General features: G+C 41.7%; 1 pseudogene; it reads right to left on the bottom strand.

The window, feature by feature from the left end:
• Positions 1-694: 694 nt before the first annotated feature.
• LOC101571042 lies at positions 695-1449 on the bottom strand (annotated as a pseudogene).
• Between the last annotated feature and the right edge of the window lie 6340 nt (positions 1450-7789).

Genomic DNA, 7789 nt, shown 5'->3' with positions numbered 1-7789 from the left:
TTTCAGCTCTGAAATGTACAGTGAGTCCCCAACTTAGGAGCGAGTTCCACTCTAGGAGAAGGTTTGTAAGTCGGATTCATTTGTCACCCAATGAAGTGAGTCTTATCAGTGTGACAGTTTGCAACTGAAATGCTCGTAAGTATGAGCTTAGTATATAAACATGTCCATGAATTAAATTAGACAAAGGTGCCCAAGTTTCCTTGACACTCTGAAGAACACCCAGGACCCTGTCCCCAGAAAAGACAGGAAACATTTCACTTTCATGGAGTTTATTCCTGCTTTTTCTACCTACGATTCTCATGGATTAGACAGCTTCTAAAAGCTCTTTCATCTTCTTAAATTCTCTTATTTCTGCAAACAAAGACATGCTCTCTTCAGCATTTTAAATCACCTTATCTCTTTCAAAATAACAAGGATAAAAATGGTATTGCCTTTCTTAGCTGATGTGTTCTTCCTTTGAATTACTCCCTCCATCTATTTAAAGTGCAGTCCCTCAGGGCAACGACTGTCTCTGTCTTTGTGCAATATTCTTCCAGGGGCTAGCATGGAATTGGATGCTTAATGATGTCTAATAGTAATAGTATGGGTCATGATACCATGTCATCTATAAGCATGTATTTTTTTCAACTTTTTTCTTTTTCTTTTTATCACACAAAGGGATATATGTGGAGAGTACAGAGTGACACTGAACAGATCACAGAGCACGGAAACATTGGTTTTCTCCCTCCCCAGCATCTCCTTCATCGCTCTGGTTTTCCAACGTGCGTAGAGTGAGATTGTCCCTGTGTAGCTGCACGATCGGTGTGCTGTCTTTGTAAGACTCTTCATCCAGTGTATCCAACTCAGAGATGGCTTCATCAAATGCCGTTTTTGCCAGGCTACAGGCCTTTACAGGAGAGTTCAGAATCTCATAGTAGAACACTGAGAAATTAAAAGCCAGGCCAAGTCACATTGGGTGTGTAGCTGCGTTTCTTTCTTACTAATTTCAAATGCTTCCCGAAAGCCTGCTGGGAGTTCGACACAGCGGTTTGTTTATTATCTCCAGATGCCACCCCAGAAAAAGACCTAAAATAATCTCCTTTCATTTTCAAGTAGAACACCTCACTTTCAGGTTGGGTAGCACTGGGGACAAGGTATTTGTCCAGCAGCTCCAGAACGTCATTGCAGATGTCCTGTGGCTCCGCCTCGATCTTCTCCCGATCGAATAGGTTTTAAATCATATGCGTCTATTTTCTTTTCGTTCCTGTTTTGTGCTCATTGCTGGAGATGACACGCCAGGAGGACCGACGGGCACCTACCACCTTCCTGTAGGCAACAGAGAGCAGGTTCCTCTCTTCATTGGCGTTCGTGTCCCTGTTCAGCGACCGCCTTCATGGCCGTAGCCATGTCCTCACAGCGCTCAGCCTGCTCAGCGAGTTTGCATTTCTGTACCAGCTCAGTTTTGTCCATGGTCATTCCCATATGAGGGCTGTAGGGGGCCAAAGGGGCTTCCGACAAAGCTGGGAGCAGCGACTGCTTTTTCCCTGAGCCCACTCCTCAGGAGGCAGCAGGGGCGGCAGCAGGAGCATCTACTCTGGTGGCGCAATCTGTAAACGTTTATAAGCTTAGCATAGATGCATATGATTTAAAACCTATTCAAAATAGTGCAGAGACAGCCTTTCAGGGAATAAGCAAAAGACTTTTGTTTCAGTGTTATAATGGAGAGGTAATGAAACATGCCCAGAAGTTTATCTCTAAGAACCCATGTCTTACAGTAAATAGATGCAGGTATAGATATATACTCAAGAAGCATTTAAAGTTATCAAAATTAATCACTAGAGCTATTGTCCTGATGGCCTTGCATTGAGAATCATAGCTTGATGTTCAAGGTTAACTTTCTGTGTATTACAAGGACCCTGATATAAAAGATTTGGTTTGGAAGGGATGTTTTCTAGTTGGCTGAGAACGCACCCCTCTAAGTACTTTGCCCCTCCCCTTGCTAATCATGTTGAACAGGTAACTTTTTGAAATGTGCTCTGCATTTAAGTGTCCTCTTAAGTGGATTCTCTGGAGCACGACCTCCCTTTATGAGTGATGATTATTATCCTAGGTTATGCGATGGTCTTTATAATCTTTAGGCCAACTGATCACTGCACAGTAAATACTGTACATGTAGACTGGTTGGCCCCAATGCTAACTGGCTCCAAAGTACAAATCTCGAATTTTCATTAGAATTATCCAGGACTGTAGCTCAACGAACAATGAGTTCTTCAAGGATTTGTAACAAAGTTGCTTCTCTCTGACTGCCTTGTTCTTATTTCCTCTTCCCCACAGGGAATCACTTTTGTATTTTTAGGCTCATTGAAAATTGCCATCCCTGTGGGCCAAATAGCTCAGCGGATTAAAGCGCCTGCAAGCAGGTGCAGGGGCCAGGGGTTCAATCCGCAGGCCTGCCATGCCGGCCCTGCCCCCCGGGGTGCACTGAGACAGCAGTACGCACCTATAATCTAAGCTCTCGGGAGGCTGTAAACAGGCGGATCACTACGAGTCTGATCTAGCAGTGAGACCCTAAATACCTTGTAGACCCTTCCCTAAAATAAAAATAAAAATAAAAAACCCCCCCAAAACAAAAAAAAACCAAAGAACAAAAAAATTGCCATTCCATATTTATGAATAACATGGTTGTCCTGTTGCCTGTTTGTCTTCCTCTTTTCATTCCATGTATTGACATTCCGTCAGAGGAAGTGAGGATTTAACTCTAGTCTTTCCCATCTCTGCCGCACATGTTTCCTTCCCATCTTCCCCGATACTTTATCATAATTTTAGTTAAATCAATATTCAGTGTTTACACCATTATCACTCTATATGCTACTTAGAACTCAATCATGTAGAAAACCATAATTACCTTTTCTTTTTCGGCACAGTTTTGTCAAGTCAATAATTGTCTTGTTTTAAAATTTAGTTTTCTATTTACTTAGATCTGATTTGATCCATTGTCTAAATCCATGCTTCTCAGACTATGTATGATGATTGACTGGGTTTTTTAAAATTCTAATTTGTTATGGACACGTGCACCTATACAATGCAATAAAGTGCATTTTTAGAGCGCACCTGTTAGATGGCCAACCACACTTTGTGTAGCATATTTCAATATGTTCTTCTTTTTAAACTTTTATTAGAGCATGTTTGCAGTATGTAATGATTACAATGACTCATTGTGGTGAGTTGGTGCAGGTCCGTGACACTTCTTAATTATGTTTTTAGTTCCTTCTCCCTCCATCCTTTGGTTCTCTTCCTATTTGTAAGAGATTTATCTTCCTGTTTCCTATTATATATCTTTTATTTTGCTCTTTTCTTTATTTTTCTCTGGACTTCTCAGATAAGGGAGACCCCTCAGTTTAAAAACAATGTTTATTTTTAAATTAAATTAAATTTTATTTTGAGACAGGGTCTTGCCATGTAGTTCAGGCTGGCTTCGAATTCACTATCCAGCTGAGGCTGGCCTCAAACTCTCAGTGATACCTCTGCCTCAGCCTACTGAGTGCTGGATTACAGGTGCACACCACCCACCCAACAACCTGCAATAGTTAAGCTTGGGTGTCTGATTTATTTTACTTACCATCATAGTCTCAAGGTGCATCCATTTTCCTATAAATGACTCAAATTTATCCTTCTTCATAGCAGGGTAGTACTCTACTATGTATAAGTGGCATATTTTCTTATCAGTTCATCTGTTTTCATGCTTAGACACGTAAACTGCTTCCAAGATTCAGCTAGGTGAGTTATGCTGCTATAAATGTGGGTATTTATTAACTGTACAAGGAATAGTGCCAAGAATCAACAAATGGAATTATATCAAATTCAAAGTCTTATGCACAAAGAAGGGAATAACCAACAGAGTGAAGAGATAATCTATAGAAAGGGAAAGTTTGCCAGTTATACGTTGTGCCAGTTAGAGGACTAATATGAGCACACTCCTGGGTGCTCATTGCTCTTCCTAGAATGCAAAGCAGCGTGCACGAGCTGTTTCCAGCCAAATGAAGACAGGGCCAGCTTTCCATGTCTAATGAAGGCACCGCTCAAAAGATCAGGAACAAAGCGTTTTGGTCACACCAACATGCCCTTGGGGCCTGTGAGGGCAGGGACTCCCGTCCATCCAGCAATAGGTTCTGGTAGTTTCAGCTTTTATACGGGTTGCTCCTGAAGGAATCTGGATTAACATAATGAGGTTGTTCATGAACCAGCTCATTATCATTTTAGAAAACTTTGGGGCCAAATCAAGCACCAGATTTTATGTTCAAGCTGTACTACCAACAGACATGTATTTAATGAACTATTTTCTGCTTACAGATGGAGGTTGAAGTTGTATGCACATGCTGTAAGTGTCAGCCTGCATCTTTAGACTTAGTGACAGAAAGATAAGCCAAAACATGTTGCACTTAACCTTGTTATGGTACCTAAAATAAGGAGAGTTAGTGTCTGGGAGCACATCTTCATCCTTCTTTTGTCCTGACTGATGGAAGAGTAGCCAAGGAGCTTGGAGAAAATTTTTGAAGCAATTCACGAGATGTTTGTTTTGTGCTATAAGTTTAAATTTAAACAGCAACCAAACCTCTAGGTTTCAGGTGAGACTCGGACTCTTAAGATGAGGCTATGGTTAGTGAATTGTGCTCGTGAGTTGCAGTCCATTCTCTGTCCTATGTATGTATTTTATCTCTCAGTACATTTTCATGTCTTACCAAAAGAAATTAAAGGCCGGTCTATAGCGGTCTTCCAGAAAGGTCAAGAGAAACTGACAAAGCAAGATCAAAATTGTAAAATTGACATTGATGAACAAGTGATGGTGTTAAGTGGCCTTTTCGTTACTGAATGGAATAGGAAGTTATTATATGCATATGAGCTCAGAGCAAAATTGCTCAGAAGAGTTAATTGTCCTCATCAAGTCATATTCTTCAAGTGCCCTCTGGATGCCAGTTATCAATGCTCTTGGACAGTGGCTGTGTGCAATTGTCAAGGACAACAGCCTCAGAGTGGGAAGCAGCCCTGGCCTCTCATTGGGGTTGACAAGGAGGAAGACATGGGAAAGAATCCTTGTCCACCTGGATTCTATTTATGTTGTTCAAGAAGGCAGTAGTTACAGTGGTCACAGCCAATTTAGACCCACGGACATATTTTAAAAATACTCTCAGCATTAAAGGATTTTATTCTCAGCTACAAATATGCAGCAGGTTTTTGTATCCTGGGTAAATTGGATTTAGTTGTTTAGTGCTTAGGGCCACATGCAGTCAGGGAGATTATTGAATATGTGGCTTGACTGATTCATAGCCCATGGCGATAGGAAAGGCCCAAGAGAGAGAATGACGACAGTCCGAGTGTGTCCCTGGCACTCATCAACACCCTGGGCAGAACTAGTCCACTATGGATCAGACTTGTCTGAGGTAGCCAAAGTCCTCTGATTCATCTGGGGTGACTTTATTTTTCCCCATCACCTGGGAACTGAACCCAAAGAGGCATTAGGTTTTACCTTCAAAGCCACAGTGTTCTCCTTCCTGTGTTTCATGACATTGCACAAAGTTGTCACTATTTACTCACCGCCTATCCCAGCTATGAATGTCATACTCATTTTGTTCATTTGAATTCAAGTCTATGTATCCTCAAGGTGAATTTGATCATTCCCATTTTACGCACGAGAAAACTAAAATCAAGAGAAGTGGTGTGTCCAATATGTTTAAGTAGTACAGGTAGGGTTTGAACAAGGTCTGTCTGATTCTTTCTCTTCAGTGTGTGTATAAATTATGTATAAAATTAGGACCAAACTTTATATGTACAGAAATTCTAGCTTCCTGTAAAGTTAAACATAGGTTAGCCATATGATACAGTGACTCCATTTCCAATTATAAACTTCAAAGAATTCAAAGCAGGAACTCAGATATTTGTACACTAGTGTTTTTTTTTTTTTTTTTTTTTAGACAGGGTCTTGCTATGAAGCTCAGACTGTCCCTATGCTCACTTTGTATCACCCACACTGATCTTGAACTCATAGAAATCCTCCTGTCTCAATCTTCTAAGTGCTGAGATTACAGTTATGTGCCACCATGCCTGTTTCTGAGCCAGCACAGCCCAGAATCTGCACTGCATGTGGCTCCATTGACCTAACTCGGGACCTTGTGCTTGCTAGGTAGTTGCTTATGCCTCGGAGCCATGTCCCCAGCCCTGTACACCAACCTTCATTGCAGTATAAATCACAGTGGCCAAAATGTGGAAAGAATTCTCCTGTTCCTCAACTGAGGAATAGGTTAAACGAAGTGTGATGTATACACGCAGTGGAAGGGCATTCACCCATCACAAAGAAGGTAGTTTTAATATCTGCTCCTACCTGGAGGAACCTTCAAAGCATTATGCTAAGTGAAAAAATCCAGACACAAAAAGATGAATATTGTACAAATCTACTTATATAAGGCAGCTCAAATAGATTTGTAGACACAAAAAGTAGAGCAAAGATTAGCAGAAGTTAAAGGAGAAAGAGTAAGGAGTCAGTGAGCTCATTTTGGGGTGGCAAATATTTTGGAAATGGTGGTGATAATTACATAATATTGTGAATCTACTTGGTTCTCCTATAATGATTGAAACAGTAAACTTAACATTATGTGTATTTTGTGACTAAAAAGAAAGCCTGGTGTGAAGAGAAGGATCAAGGGCGATGCAGACTTCAATCCTAATCTGTCACCTCCCCCTGTATGAACTAAACGAGTGATTTAGCATCTCTGAGCTCTCTTTTCTCATGGAGCTGATAGAGCCAAATGCACTCAGTTGGTGTGGATTGTAAATTACCTAGTTGTTGCCTAGTACAAAGGGTAAGCACTCCCCGCGTGGTGTGACAGTGGAGGTGGTTATAGTGCTGATAAATTATTACTGTTAGCCCTGAAGGTGCACACCACAAGGGTTTATCTACAAGGACAGCGAGTAATCGCAGCACACACACTGATGAATTGTTCAGTGGTTACTGAAATTTGTTCTTGTTTTGGAAGAACTTTGTTTTTCAACAGAATGCCAGTGAAGGACCAAGTGTCTGAGAAATGTGGCTGTGTTAAGTTAAATGAGCCTTCTTTGGACTCCAGATGGGAGCGCAAAGCTGTTTGGAACCTCAACGGTCTTTTCTTGTTGATTTGCACATGACTGAAAAATGAATCGACCCCAGTACAGAGGAGCTGTTGATGTGTTCTTGCTGCCAGTTCGTTGCCATTATTTGGGAAAAGAGGTTAGAGCAAGAGCTCGTCACCCTGGAAGGTGGTAGGCTTGTGCTAGAGGCCTCTGTGAGGGCCTTTAGTGCTGGCCTTGCCCTGGTGAGTGCTACTTACAGCACCCTCAGGCAACTTCCTTGAGCTGGGGACAGTCGACAAGGTCTCAGGTCTCAGGAAACTGGGGTCTGTGTGCAAGAACTAGCGAGGTTAAAGACTCCCAGAAAGCATCTGAGTACTTCCGGTAGACTGATTTCTGTGCTCCAGAGGGTGAACGGTCAGTCCCTCCTCCCCGTATATAATAAATCTGCTTTCAGCACACATTAACATTTGCTTGAGTAAGTTATGCCAAATTCTTCTGGGTAGTGACTGCAGCCCTCTAATAAAGCACAGCTGCAGACCTGGAAACTCGTCCTTTGAACATTTGGAAGCATCTCGGTGGCCTCCTTCCTTTGCTTAGAGGCACATATGGCCACTGGAAAATAATGTGCTTTTGTATTTAACCCTTCGGGTCTTTAAAGGAACTGTTCTGCAGAGCCGAGCTTTAATTTCTGTAGTAGTTTCTCAGTGAT

This window comes from Octodon degus, unplaced genomic scaffold, assembly GCF_000260255.1.
Source record: "Octodon degus isolate 3935 unplaced genomic scaffold, OctDeg1.0 scaffold00043, whole genome shotgun sequence".
In the NCBI taxonomy this organism is placed as follows: Eukaryota; Metazoa; Chordata; class Mammalia; order Rodentia; family Octodontidae; genus Octodon; species Octodon degus.
Note: the sequence above shows the minus strand (reverse complement) of the source record. Positions and strands in the feature narration are given on the sequence as shown.